Genomic DNA, 13,317 nt, shown 5'->3' on the forward strand with positions numbered 1-13,317 from the left:
GTCGAGATCTTTACTGGACGAGATCTTAAACAGCATCGGGGTCTTCGGTGGGATGCTCACTTCTCGTTCCTGGGAGGCTCCTCTTTCTTTTGGTTGAGCTCATCTCGGAATGAGCTGAAATCACTGAGGAACAGTGAGACCTGTTGGTCACAGCCAGCTGGGATGCTGCTAATACACTCCAGTCACATTCCTGTCCTGCCACTTTCTTCAACACGGATTTTGTCGTCTTTTTAAAAAGTTGCACACGCTGTTGTTTACAGGAGGTTTAAGCTGTATCACAACCCGACAGAAACCACTCCAATCCATTCTAGCAAAACGCTGTTGTGTGCAACAAACTGCCATGCTGTGTTGCATTTTACAGGATTGCATCAGTAGAGTTTATCCTCATGCATTTTTTAATACATTACAATGTCCTTTCCACTGGATGGGCAACTGAAGCTACGCTCAGTAAGTAATCATAAGAAGGATTAAACCATGAGCATCCCAGGAAGCGGGCGTACCCTCACTAAAACACACTGGAAACAAGTCAAGAGGCTCCTTTAATGGCTCAAGGCTGGGGCCGAGTCATCGCCTTCGTTACCATGTATGATGGCCAACTCAGTGTAGTTTCTAAAGATAAAGCAAGCTGGGGACTAATTTCAACCGGCAACACTCAGCTACACCAAATGTGCATTTAACTTAAATATGCAACTCGTATCCTATTAAATTCTCATCAGCAGAAATTAGCCGAACAGCAATGATGAGCATAGAGACGTTCCACTGCTGGGGAAGAGAGGAGATGAGGTAATGGCTCTGAGCTTTGAGACCCATGACTGTTTGAAAAACTTCGGGAAAAGCTTAAAGACTGACAACTTGGGAGGCAAACTAACCGTAGGTGCATGCAAATTATGTTTCATTATTTTCAGTATAACCTTCATTCATTCTTTAGATGTGCCAGGAAGGCAATCACAGGTGGGCACGAGTCCTCTTGCAAAATAAAAGACTGATTTGTTGTGTTCTTACGGGCACAAATAAAAAAAGACACAAACTAGGAAAACACGCTTGAAGGTTGATCTTGTGAGGAAGGACTGCACAGGATAAATCTCTCTCTATTCAACTGAACTTTTTGTTGCACAACAACAAAAAGAAAATCAGTTCATGTTTGGCTGCTTTATCCGTTTCCAATGGAAAGTTTATTTTCGACCACATTGATGTCTGCAAAGACATCAAATTTAGGACAACAATGGACATCTACTCTGGATGACACCAGACAAATTTTATGAAGTAAAATGTACATTGTAATGGGCTATCTGCATATGCTTGCTCATTTCAGAGGCAAGAAAATTTATTTTGCGGCCAAAAGGAAGTCGTACTGACCACAAATATTTAAGCCGGTGAAGAATTCATTTGCTGAAATAGAATCTCACAACCCATTGTCTGCAGAAGATTTGGCTTCGTTTATCTGCAGTACTGTCAGTAGCGGATCAGTCCAAAGGTGTAAAATATAACAGGCAAATGAGAGAGAAGGTCCTGGCATGAATACCTGCTCCAGATATTTTTAATGTTTTTGTCCAAGTCGTTTTCTTTTTCTCCCATTTTTCCTTGTGCTGATGAGCACAAGCTCAAAAGGAAAAACAACACAGTCCGTACATGAGCTGGAACGTGTTTCATGACCTGATTCAGCAATACAGACACTTCTCAGCCCTCAACATTTGAGAGTCTGGGGAAGTTTTGGGGAGAGGGGAGATTTGAATTGAAAGAGAAAAGGTGCACATAGAGACGAGCTCATCAGGTTAATGATCACTGTGCGGCTGGAGGGCTCCAGCCATCTGGTTAGCTTGTAATAGAAGCTGTTCCTGCTCAACTCAGGAGGTAATTTGGTGGCAGGGTGGCCAAGAAGAAGGAATCTGGAGGAGAATACTGATGCAGAGGGAGAGCTGGTGCGAGCTACAACGCAGCGCTCGCTTCCTGTTCATTACCATATCAGCTACAGGTGATGCTAACAAGGATGGTCACACCTTTATCTCTTGATGAGCAGTAGGACAGATGGCAGCTTGACCAAAACTTACCAGTCGTGGCAGCAGGACAGAGTTCACCATACGCAAGTCAAAAAAAATTCAAAAAGGAGCATTTTCACATTTTTTTCCACATTTCAAACTTTCAAAAAACCCTACTAGACAACGAGCAAAATGCTTTTTGTTATCGGCATCTAAAACATGCTCTTTAATCTGATCACCTTTAAAATTCACAATTCATGTCATTGATGAAGAGTGACTTCCAACATGCAGCAGAGGAATCGTCCCTGTGTGGCAGAACGTTTCATTGTTCTCACGTTTGTGTGTGAGCCAGGGTCTCACGGCGGCGCGCGTTGGGGCGGCCATGGCAGCACGTCTCGGCTAATGTGGGCATTTTAAAGACCGAATCATGGGAGTCAGCTATTTGAACAAGCTTTTGAGCGCCTCATTTGAATTTCAAAGACCCCCAGACAGTTGAGCTGACAAAACCTTCCAGGGAATTTCACTGTCACTCACGTTTACCACCTTCAAGCCAAACTCCAATCAGACCAGCGAGCAGCCGCTTCCTCAAACTATCGCCGCAGACCTGTGAAGGAAACCAGGTGCTGGGACTTCTCCGTCTGAGCTCACTGGCTTGCTCGGAGCAGGTAACTGTTGAAATTCAGGGATAAATCACAATTCTGAGAACTCATCGTTTGACAGCCCTAAAAATAAATACAGCATGAACCAAAGTGAAAGTGCTGAAGGTGCACCAGGTGGGTTGGGAGTTGTGGAGTCCATATTTTGCAGAAATTGGGAGGGAATTTCAGGATTTTACCATGCCAAATACAATTGGTCCTGACAATCAGCTGATAACTTTAGTCATTTTTTTTATCTTATCGCGACAAAATGAGCAACTAGAGCAAACAGCTGCTGTCTGCAAGAGCGAACACTCAAGAAAAAGAGCAAACACTTTTTGTCAGCAGGGAAGCCTGAACCAACTTCAGGTCTCACTGCTCCTGCATGAATGAGCACTTGGATGATGGTTGTGTGATAGAAGCCAGACACAAACCTGTCTGCATGGCGGCTACGTCAGAGTTCCTCCTCGTATTGCCTGACTGACACTTTCTTATGCAGTTAGTTGTCATGCTACGCTGAGAGAGACCTTCCACGCGCAGCCCTGACCATCCAGAGGGAGTCTGCGTGTGAGCGTGCAGCTGTGTAGCTGAAAAACCTTCACCTCAGAGGTCAGCTTCTTAACGAATGAATGAGGGAACTATGTCACCACCCTCCATGGTAGATGTAACTTTTTTTCCTGCTCTCGCTGTGGCGAACATGTCTCAAGCCTCGCTGAGACTGACAGCACAATAAATGGAGTGAAACAAGCGGGATGCTGGAAAGTTCTCAGGAAATTAATGCAAAAGTTGTGTGAACAGTTTTACTAGAAATGGTTTCCAGTAATTTACATGAAAAACACACAGGATTTACCAAAGTTACGAGGAAATTAAACTCACTACTGCTTTAACATCTCCTTGAAGACTCACCTCTGTTTTTGTATTCTAAAGGAGATCTTCATCTCTTTAGGAGGAGCAGCTGCCAAGTGAATTTCCTCCCATCTTGTTCTGTTTCATTCATTAACTTTCTCTACGTCAAACATTATCCTTCTCGGGCCATTCCAAAGCCATCGATGGAGCTGAGACAGAGGAGAAACATATTGCTCCTATTATTCCCTAGCGTTTAGTTTTCCATAGAAGCTAGTGATTGTATTTCCGTTGGAGCGCAGTGATGTAGATGATGACTTTGGCAGGCGGCAGACAGGCCTACTCTGATGAGCTAACACTCCGCCGGAGGAGAATGGGATTGGATAAGGCATGAAAAATGGTGCAGCGTTTAGTGTCGCTTGGCACCGCTGCCGTGGTTTCATTGAGTCAGAAACGACGAGGCCGACATTGTGGGGTGTGACTGTCACTGCTGGATGACAGATTGCAGTCCACGTCCGCTGAGAGAAGCACAGAGGATGAGATAATGGTTATGAAACAAAAGTCTCCCAAACTGTGAAGGGAGACAATATGCAGTGACACAAAGTGCCAGTTTAAGGTGAAATACTCAGCTACCCAACAAAACTACGCGGCAAATGTCATCCCCAGGCAGACACATGATGTTCCCCTCACGTCGCCAAACACTACCTTCTATTGCTCTTTAAGAAAAATATTGTTTTTGGCACTTTGGGAAACGCAGACTTAAGGAATCAAACAATGCTCAGCACCTCAGAAAATTACCTGACTGTTGTTAATTGTCATCTCTGGTGAGCAGAGGGGATTTTATTATCTGCTGAGCTCAAGACAACTTCCTAATCTACAGAATTCGATTGTGATTCACAGAGGCAGCTTCAGCAGAAGACCTTCACTCACGCATCTCAGCCTCTTCTGCAGTACTCTTGCAGGACTTCCTTATGACAACGTTGAGCAGTGAATAAGTTCTAATGTATCAAAAGGTTTTTGTTTAAGAGAATATCCCTCACAGTGTAATCACTTTAAAAGTGATTATAGATCTTTTGGCACAGTGAATCACACAAACTTGCGAGAAACAAGCCTTTTAATGAAACATCAAGGAGACAGGGAGCGATACAATGGGCCATTTTCACGGTCGGCTTTTGTGCGTTAAAGCCAGAAAAAGCAGGTGGAATTAACACGAACGCTGGTTGCATTCAATTTATGTAAGCCAGGCCCAGGGGTCTGCGACTGTGTATGTTCATTCAGCTTACAGGGACGGTTAATGCAACGGGCCATTGTTGATGTTAATACCTGTGCTTCCGCTGCCTTCACAAGTACATCCAAGAAGGCCAATTATTCAACTGAAATCTTTAACCCCCAAAAGGTTCCAATGTTCACTCTCCTTGGTTTAGTCTCCACAGAAAAAAAAAAGTGTATACTCCTTCGACTGCTAAATGTTTCGCCATCACTCTCTGGTGTCAAGGGTAGTCGTTGGTGGTTGAATTCAGAAAGTTCTGCCTTTCTCAAAGCAGCTGGCTGAGGAGGGAGGGAGGAACGTGCTTGATGAGAGCACTGTTGAAGTGAAACGATAAACTAAAAAGCAGCACAGAGCCTCAGGTTAAGATATCGCCAAAAGTATCTTGACTGCCCCCTGTTGGCTAGTTGCAACATCAGAAGTTTCTGTGTAAGTGGATATGCTGAGAGTGGCTTCTACCATGTTGGGTAGGTGCGTGAAGATTTGTGCTCAGGTTTTCAGGGCTCTCAAAAAGAGGTGCCATTGTGATTGACAGCTGCTCTAATTTAAACAGCAGTCCTGGTTTACTTTTAGAAACCTTCAAAAGAAAGTAGAGACGATGCAGTGCTAATTTTTCCAACCACACATTGTTTCAAAACTTGAAAAAAAAAAAGCCTTGTTTTACTGAGTGTTCAATCACTTGCTTTTGAATCCCATAGCTTCATTCCCAGATCGCTACACAGACCAGTTTCACACACAGTCATGTGATCCCGCTCCCTTAAAATATTGATGAATAAGGCTCTTAAAAAAAGGGGGGGGGGGGGGCTAAATGAGTTCCCTTCAGGCTAATGACAGAATAATTAAACTATAAAAAGTGAGTCTCCTGCACTGGATGTGTTTATACAGTAAAACATGTTGAGTTTGCCCTGAGGCGAGACAAGCTGCTGAAGTGGTTAATCTTTATTGCTATCACACATCGGAGTCAATTTCCACCTCGTTCTCATATGATTGCCGCAGCATCACTGGAGAGCCGTCGCTCCTGCATATCAGTGGTTTGAAATCTGGAAATTAAAGCTACCACGGGCTATCTATCTATATCCACACTCACATTCGTCTCTTATTCATCTTGCCTGAGTAAATAAGGGTTAAAATCCTGAGACTAAATTCAAAAGCGGATGCTTTTATGAAGCAGTGGTGTGCAAATCATATCAAGTGTGTCCCACTAAGGGCGGCTGAGAACGGGAGCATTTAAAAAAACGGAAAATGGAAGAACTTCTCAGTCTGAAAGCTCCTGTCAGACGAAACAAACAGTCGTCTGCATGAACCAGAACATCCCAAGGACTCACTCTTGAGTGTAATGACACTTGAAAGATCCTTCAGAAATAGCAGGACTCTTCACTGTCCAGGTTTGACATAGCGTGGAAAGACATGCTAAAAGAAGAGGATAAACAAAAAGAAACACAGAGAATCAAAGAAAAGTTTTGCCCTTTTATTTTGAAAATAAGTTCTTTCCATTCTTGGAATCCAGTCGTCTCTGTATTGAGTGACACTCAAAGGATATTTAAGTTGAAAGCCATGTGAGCAAAAGTATGCATCACTGTTGTAGTGGAGCAAATGGAATGAAACACTGTATTAGACACTAGAAGCTACAAGGACAAGGACAAGAAGATGGAAACAGCAGCATGAAACTCTGCCTTTTGCATCCCTCGCTGTCTAACTTCCCTTTCTGAGCATTTTCCCTGTGGCGAGATTTTCCACCTCTCTCCTCATTATAAAACAAACCGTTCTACAACAGAGTCAGACGGGTGCCAACAGGAAACGGCTGTTAAACAGCACAAAGAACATTTATTGTTTGAATGTTTGTATCTATATTTATACTTTTCCAAAGCAAATGTGGGGTTGACAGAAGTGGTGGGAGGGAGTCGGGGAATGACATGTTTAACAAGAGGTGTTAGCTACACAATGAGCTCTCGTAGCACAGCTGAGAAGTTGTCTATCAATCCGGCAAAGTGGATGTCAAGGATGTTGCCTTAGAAGGGACATGAATGATTTAGAGGCGAGCAGGCAGCGGTGCCAGATGCAATGTAGATTCAGGACTGAGAGAGAAAGCAAGGCAGAAACATTCATCTTTACACCTGTTCAAAAACACTCAACTCCCATCGGTGTCTGCTGTTGTGCGCGCGCGCGCACTCACACACACACACACACACACACACACACACACACACACTTTCCCAGCTCTTTCAATTTGTACATGCACTTTTATCCTGCAGCTAAGCTTGGATGTGCGCCATTCTACTCCACTCATAAGCAGCTCAGATGATCTGAGTCAGACCCACATCAGTGCCATTATCCTCCCGTCTCTACCGTTCTGACACACAAAAAATAATAATGATTAAAGTGGTTCACAGAGCAGTGGAACGCCCCAACCTCCAGATTTATCCCAAATGTGCGCCACGATTTAAAATCTTTGCGAGTTCTTGTAAACAAAGTTCACCATGGAAACACGTCTTCTGTTGTTGTGTGCCGGCAGTTGGTGAACATCCTTCAACTCCGCCACCGACGTCCTGGCTGCCTTTACAGGTGCCAAGAAACGTATGCCAGCCTGAGTTGCTACCGACTACATCTTTCACTTCCTTCCAGTGTGAGGACGACGCTCATGATGACGTTTGTGATATCAAACAAAGAAGAAACAGAGGGGCAACTCCCTGCAATGGGAACAGGATCCACTGGCCTCTATCAGCGGGTCTGCATGTGGCAAGGGGTGTGATGCATATCTTGGTTGAAAACTAAACAAGAGTTTACTTGAACTTCAAAACGTGTTCCGGTACCAGTTACAACGAAAGAGTAATCTGAGTACAAGTTACCCCAACACTTGCTGTATTACAAGTGGCTGTAAAAAAACAGAGGCTACTTAACACAAACAATGTGGGACAGTTCTTGCTTGCTCACGTACATACACACACACACACACACACGCGCGCGCGCTACTTTGCATTCCATTTGCCCTCTATAGCTCCCTAAACTCCTCTTAATTCTTCCCTTCAAAAGCAAAGCCAGGAGAGTAATCCACAATCTCAGGATCTTCTCTCAAATGCAAATGGAAATCCTTGTTCTACAAACGGCTTATTGAACGGCTCAGACTGGAAGCTGTTGCTTTTCATCGGTTTCTTGCAGGAAGCGGCTCTAAAGATGCTCTATTTGCTCACATTACAGGAGTCCAATGCACTGAGGAAACATCAAGGAGTTAAATGATAAAGCTCCTCTTAACAGCCTCCGTTGGATTCACCGGCAGACTCAAATATGCCAGCTTCACTTTCGTCTGAGACGTTCGGAGTCAGTCAGAGCTTCCATATTTTTACATCCTGATCTTCAGTATCAGATTACTTGATTTATACAATGTCACGAAAGACGGCTTTTTCCACCTCTTGTGTTACTCCCAGTTTTTTGTTCACTCACATCTCTCACGTACCAGCCTTCTTTTTTTTTTTCCTGGACACTGCAGCTCAGCCGAGACAAACGCACAGACGCTCTGCAGGGACTGACGTCTCTGCTCGGTCGATGGAAAAGGTGTTATTATGTGGCCATGATCTAAAAAATGTGTCAGCATATTTTAATTTGACTTCCTGAGCCCCTGTAATTATTTCTGGTTCAATTTGCTAAACAGACCAAGGTCATTGTGTCTTGATGTTGTAGACAAATCATTTTTCAAGAATTTTCTCTTGTTCACATGATGAAATTACGCAGTCTTGGTGGAAATACTTGCATTTAAGCTGCAGATCCTCACATAAGAGGTCACTTTATATGAATATTGTCAGGGTTTTCAGGGAGAACTGGACCCAAACGCAGACGAAAAAGGAGTGCAACAAAACTTACTTCAAAAAGGCAAAGTGAAAGACAGGGAGTTCAAAGTTCAGTGGAAGAAAAAGCAAAGTATCAGCTAAAAGGGTCAACAGGCCAAAGTCCCAGACACGCTCGGACTCAGAGTACCATCAGAAAGAAGTTCAATACAAGGACGGAAAACCAAGGACTTACAGGAGACACAGCGGCGCACGACGCAGAGAAGGAACAGGACGACACGATAAGAGACCACGGCAAATACAGAGGTTAAACACATGAGAGACACAGGCGGTGCAGTCATACACAGGTGAGACACATGAGGTGATCACAGAGGAGAGCACAGGAAGACAAGACCCGAACTTCAAAATAAAACAGGAACAAAAGACAACCCAAGACAAAAGGGAGTGCACAAGAAGACAGGACACTAACCACAACATAAAACAAAAACGTGTGTGTGTGTGTGTGTGTGTGTGTATATATATGATACTATCACTAGTCAGTGGCTCTTCTCTCAGTTTACCAGCAGTTTAAAGGCAAAATGTCCCTAAATGGCTTAAAGCTTTCATAAAGTGGCTAAACGAGTCACTCATGAATGTCCGTTTACATGCAAATACGGAATGATATCCACCTCAACATGCCATTAGCCTACGTTTAATGTCATCGGTATGATTTACTTCAGATTAGCTCACGTCTTTGCTAGCAAACGCACAGGCCACAGGCTCCTATCACAGACACGGATTTCGTGACTTGTTTCTTTTTAAGAGGGAAATCCACTGAATGAATCAAATAGCAGGAAGTTGAACTGAGTTAGAGAGGAATCAAACAGAACTGACTTGAACTAAAGAGCCATTGACCTTTCTTTCTATTGAAATGAACTAAACATAGAGAGCCTACCTGAGCTGCTGACTGCTGATAAGCAGACTGATGTGTGTGTGTGTGTGTGTGTGTGTGTGTGTGTGTGTGTGTGAGCCTTGTATCTGCTGTTTGATCAGTGTTGTTGGGATTGTTGCTGCTGAATGTCAGCCTCTTCCATGCTTCGCACCATTTGGCAGATGCAGACTGTGTAACGCATCAGCGCTGGCAGCCAGCCAGCCGAGTTTTTGTGTGAATACAACTGGATAGTCAAGTGAAGCAGATGTCCTCACACATCCCCAGAAACACCATGTGTTGCCTCTAAATTACACTTTTTGAGTAAAATCCAAAAAAGATCCAACATTATGAATGAAAATGCAGTGGAAACGCAGTGTAATGAGAGCTGATTGTCATGCTGTGTAGTCGATCCGCCCTCTGAACTCTCAGGAGAACTTGTCTCAGCTGGATCTTTCAGGATTTGTCCCTGCCGTTGTCATTGTGACACATGAGGCCAATTTCATACCAAAGCAGGTGCTGCAGCAGCTGTGCAGCTGTGTTGGTGTGTTGTGTGTGGTCCTTTTGTAGGATGTATGTATTGAACTTTAAAAAAAAAACAAAAAAAAAAACAACAATTTGAGGAGGGACCCCTGACACAGACTTATTACTCCATTTCCTTCCCTGTAACTCAGAACAAATGAACAAGAACTGAGAGAATGTGCTGCTTGTGACCTCCTGACACTGTAAATACCACTGTGGTACTGTCCATACAATCTGAAGCAAATCTGAAGCCGATTTTAGAAATGACCCCAAAATAGGAATCGCAAGTTACAGCTGTGACCATCAGGTGGCGTGACCTGATGGTACATATTTCCAGCAGGAGATGGCGATGTAGGCAACGTTTGACAGATGTGAACTGCACCTATGAGAGATTGCTCTTTGGTGCCAGCTATCAGCCATGTTGCTGCTTCTCTTGGGACAAAGGCAGTGGAAAAAAACTGGTTAGTTGTTTTAGTTAAAAACTCATCACCAAACCCCCGGAACCTAAACAGCGGTTTTCCCACTTTTTTTCCCCACGGTTTTCCCCAATGAAAGAACCTCCAGTTTTGACGGAGCGCCGGATTTGGTCTGAATTCAGCCTTACTGAGGGAGAGACCTTCTCCTGAAGAGGGTCCTTGACACTCAAGTTCTTCCAAACCAAACTTGGAGAACCGTTTTTGTTTTTGTGTACCAGTCCATTATCATCTTAAAACAGGTTGCCTGAAATGTTGCCACTAAGTTGGAGGAACACTCCTACGAAATATAATTTCTTGGACAATTAAAATTTCTCCTCAGTGCAGACCCGGAGTACTCCAAAGCTTGGTAACAGAGGAGGAAGGAGATTTGGCCGGCGTCTTTGGCATTCTGCCTGAGAGCGAAGACGGGAGGGAATGTTGTTTTGATGCCCTACAGTAATACCTTCCTTTCATCTGAATAAAAGCTTTGGATTTGTGTCGCAAATCTCCTAGCAACGCCACCTGCAGCTATTATGAAGGTGAAGTTTCGACTCTGCACTAATTAAAATGTGTGCCATGACAACCTGCTTACGCTCTCAGCCAGTATGGCTGCCAATCTGAGCTACATCTCATTAGAGGAGAAGCCGCTGAGGGGAAAGAAAGACGTGACCCGCTCGCTTTGAGGTGAGCAAGCTGGAACAAGGATTGCTGTTGTTGAAAAGAAACATTTAATTGATATAAAAATCAATGGCAACTCCAACAAAAAATGTTAACATTAAAAATGACTTATGAAGTGACAGAATATTGTACAGTCAAATACTGTAAGTAAAAAGAAATCTGTGCTTGAAATGAATTTGACAGTGTTCATCACCACCTGAGCATTCAAATAAAAAAACCTGCATTCCTGACGGCCGTCTGAATCTCCTCAGCTGAACGTTCAGCTCGACCCTGAGCGGCGCTGATCAGCCGGGATACGTCTAAATGAATCCAGCGGCGCGCCGTAACTCCTGAACTACAGTGTAATTCAAACAAATTCAGAGGTGTTCCCTCAGTAAGGTTGTGGATGATCAGGAAAGACGTCTGTCGAGCGCTCGACTGCAGCTGGAAGAGGGCGTCTGAGAAATAATACATATATGTACTGACAATCCTGTATTCATCTCCCCAGATCTTGTAATCATAATAATCATAATAATAATTTCAATTTATAAAGCGCCCTTCATGACAACCATGGACACGTAAAAATAACACACACACACACACACACACACACACAAAAAGAAGACAACAAATTGAACAGGCGAAGGCCTGGGAGAAGAAGTGCCTCTTCAACACAGATTTAAAGATTCCAGGGTTTGGGCCTGGTGGAGATGTACTGGGAGCAAGTTCCACAGAGTGGGAGCTGCCACACTGAAGGCCCTGCTCCCAAAGGTGCGTCTGCTTGTGCAGGAGACAGTGAGGAGACCCAGGTTGGCACGAAGGCGGTGAGTTAGATCCTGAGGGGCCAGTGCATGCAGACATCTGTAGGTGAGGATGAGGAATTCGAAGATAACCCGGTATTTGACGGGGAGCCAGTGCACCTGTTTGAGGGTGGGGGTGATGTGCTGCCAGGGTTTGGTGTGGGTTTGGTGTAAAGGTTCAAGCAGTCAAACATAAATGGACGCAAAGAGAAAAACCTCGGAAATGGTATTAATGGTGCTGATTTTCTTCTTTTTTTTTCCCTTTCAGCCTGAGAAAAGGCTGCTAAACACTCCAATGACACAAAAGAACAAGCACGTCCATGGAAACATGTCAAGATTGTACAGTAGACAAACATCGATTTCTATAAGCGTCCTTCACCGCCAGGCTCTGCTCCTCTCAGTCGATTGATGTCAGCCTTAAATCACCGATAATCCTTGCTTTCCTTCGTTTCATTAACTTGCAGGTTTCAGTCTCTTTAGAAATCTGCTTTTTATTTATAATATATTGAGAAGACGCTGGTAAAACAAAACTATCTTTCTCTGTGAGGACTTGAAAGCGGTTCTGACTGTGACGTTTCTCACTCCAGCCTCTGAACATCCAGTCAATGAAATGTTCTGCTCCTGCAATGTTGTAAAACAACCAGGGATCATGGGTCTGCCCCGTCATTCAGACCTGCAACCTCAGCCTGAGCTCCGCCCCTCCATCAGGTTTAATGAAAATCATCCTGGTATTAATCCTGCTCACAGGCAGGCGGACTGCAAGGAAATGGCGTCCTCCTCATCAAAGGTGACAAACAACGAGATCAGGAGCATTTGTGCAGAGAGTTTGCTGGTCGGTGCTCAGCAGTGCTGTAGGACAGGGAGCCGGGTCCACACAGGATGGCACTCAACATATAAGTTGCTCTGAATCAGCAAGAATTCCACGACATTAAAGCAAACTCAGTCTGCTGACGTGGAGGTTTAATCTGGTCAAGAGCTCACCGGAGCTTGAAGTTTGATTTCTTTGTTCAAACAAATAAAAGGCTTGTTAGAAAGTAAGCAGGCGCCACGTTGCTCGATATGTGCATTGACTATAACACCCGTGTAGGTTCTGCAGCTCTGCTGGATCTATATCTGCCTCCCTGATCAACCGGCTACACAACAACACAAGCCTGGACAAAACCAGGCATTCACCTGTGTGCCACATGAGAATCCAGGCATATTATAGATAATGAATGTAGTTATCAAGCACCAGGTCCTGGGGGAAGAAGGAGAGCAGACAATAGTGTGCTCACTCAGTGAAGTCCCCATCTGCACATCTGCAGGTTAGGCGTAGAATAGACACACACGCACGCACACGCACACACACACACACACACACACACACACACTATGAAACAGATAGAGATATTATTTCTCTCAAAAAGTGGAACGATCTCCAGCGGCCTCATTACCAATATCATATAAATACACAGCCTGGGATCTTGATTTGTTCAG

General features: G+C 44.1%; 1 protein-coding gene across 4 annotated transcripts in view; it reads right to left on the reverse strand.

Moving 5' to 3' along the window:
- The window catches only part of sgcd (sarcoglycan, delta (dystrophin-associated glycoprotein)), a 247,945-nt gene that overhangs the window by 122,177 nt on the left and 112,451 nt on the right, over positions 1 to 13,317 (reverse strand). The window contains exon 1 of one of the 4 annotated variants that reach the window (XM_086226536.1): positions 8,736 to 8,862. The exons of the other annotated variants lie outside the window; for them this stretch is intronic. The gene's annotated coding sequence lies outside the window, so the exon portion shown is untranslated. Of the gene's footprint in view, positions 1 to 8,735; positions 8,863 to 13,317 lie in introns of those variants that run through there. 4 annotated transcript variants of the gene reach the window in all.

Source organism: Aulostomus chinensis, chromosome 15 (assembly GCF_037954235.1).
Source record: "Aulostomus chinensis isolate RoL2024-O1b breed Wild chromosome 15, RoL_Achi_v1.0, whole genome shotgun sequence".
NCBI classification, from domain to species: domain Eukaryota; kingdom Metazoa; phylum Chordata; class Actinopteri; order Syngnathiformes; family Aulostomidae; genus Aulostomus; species Aulostomus chinensis.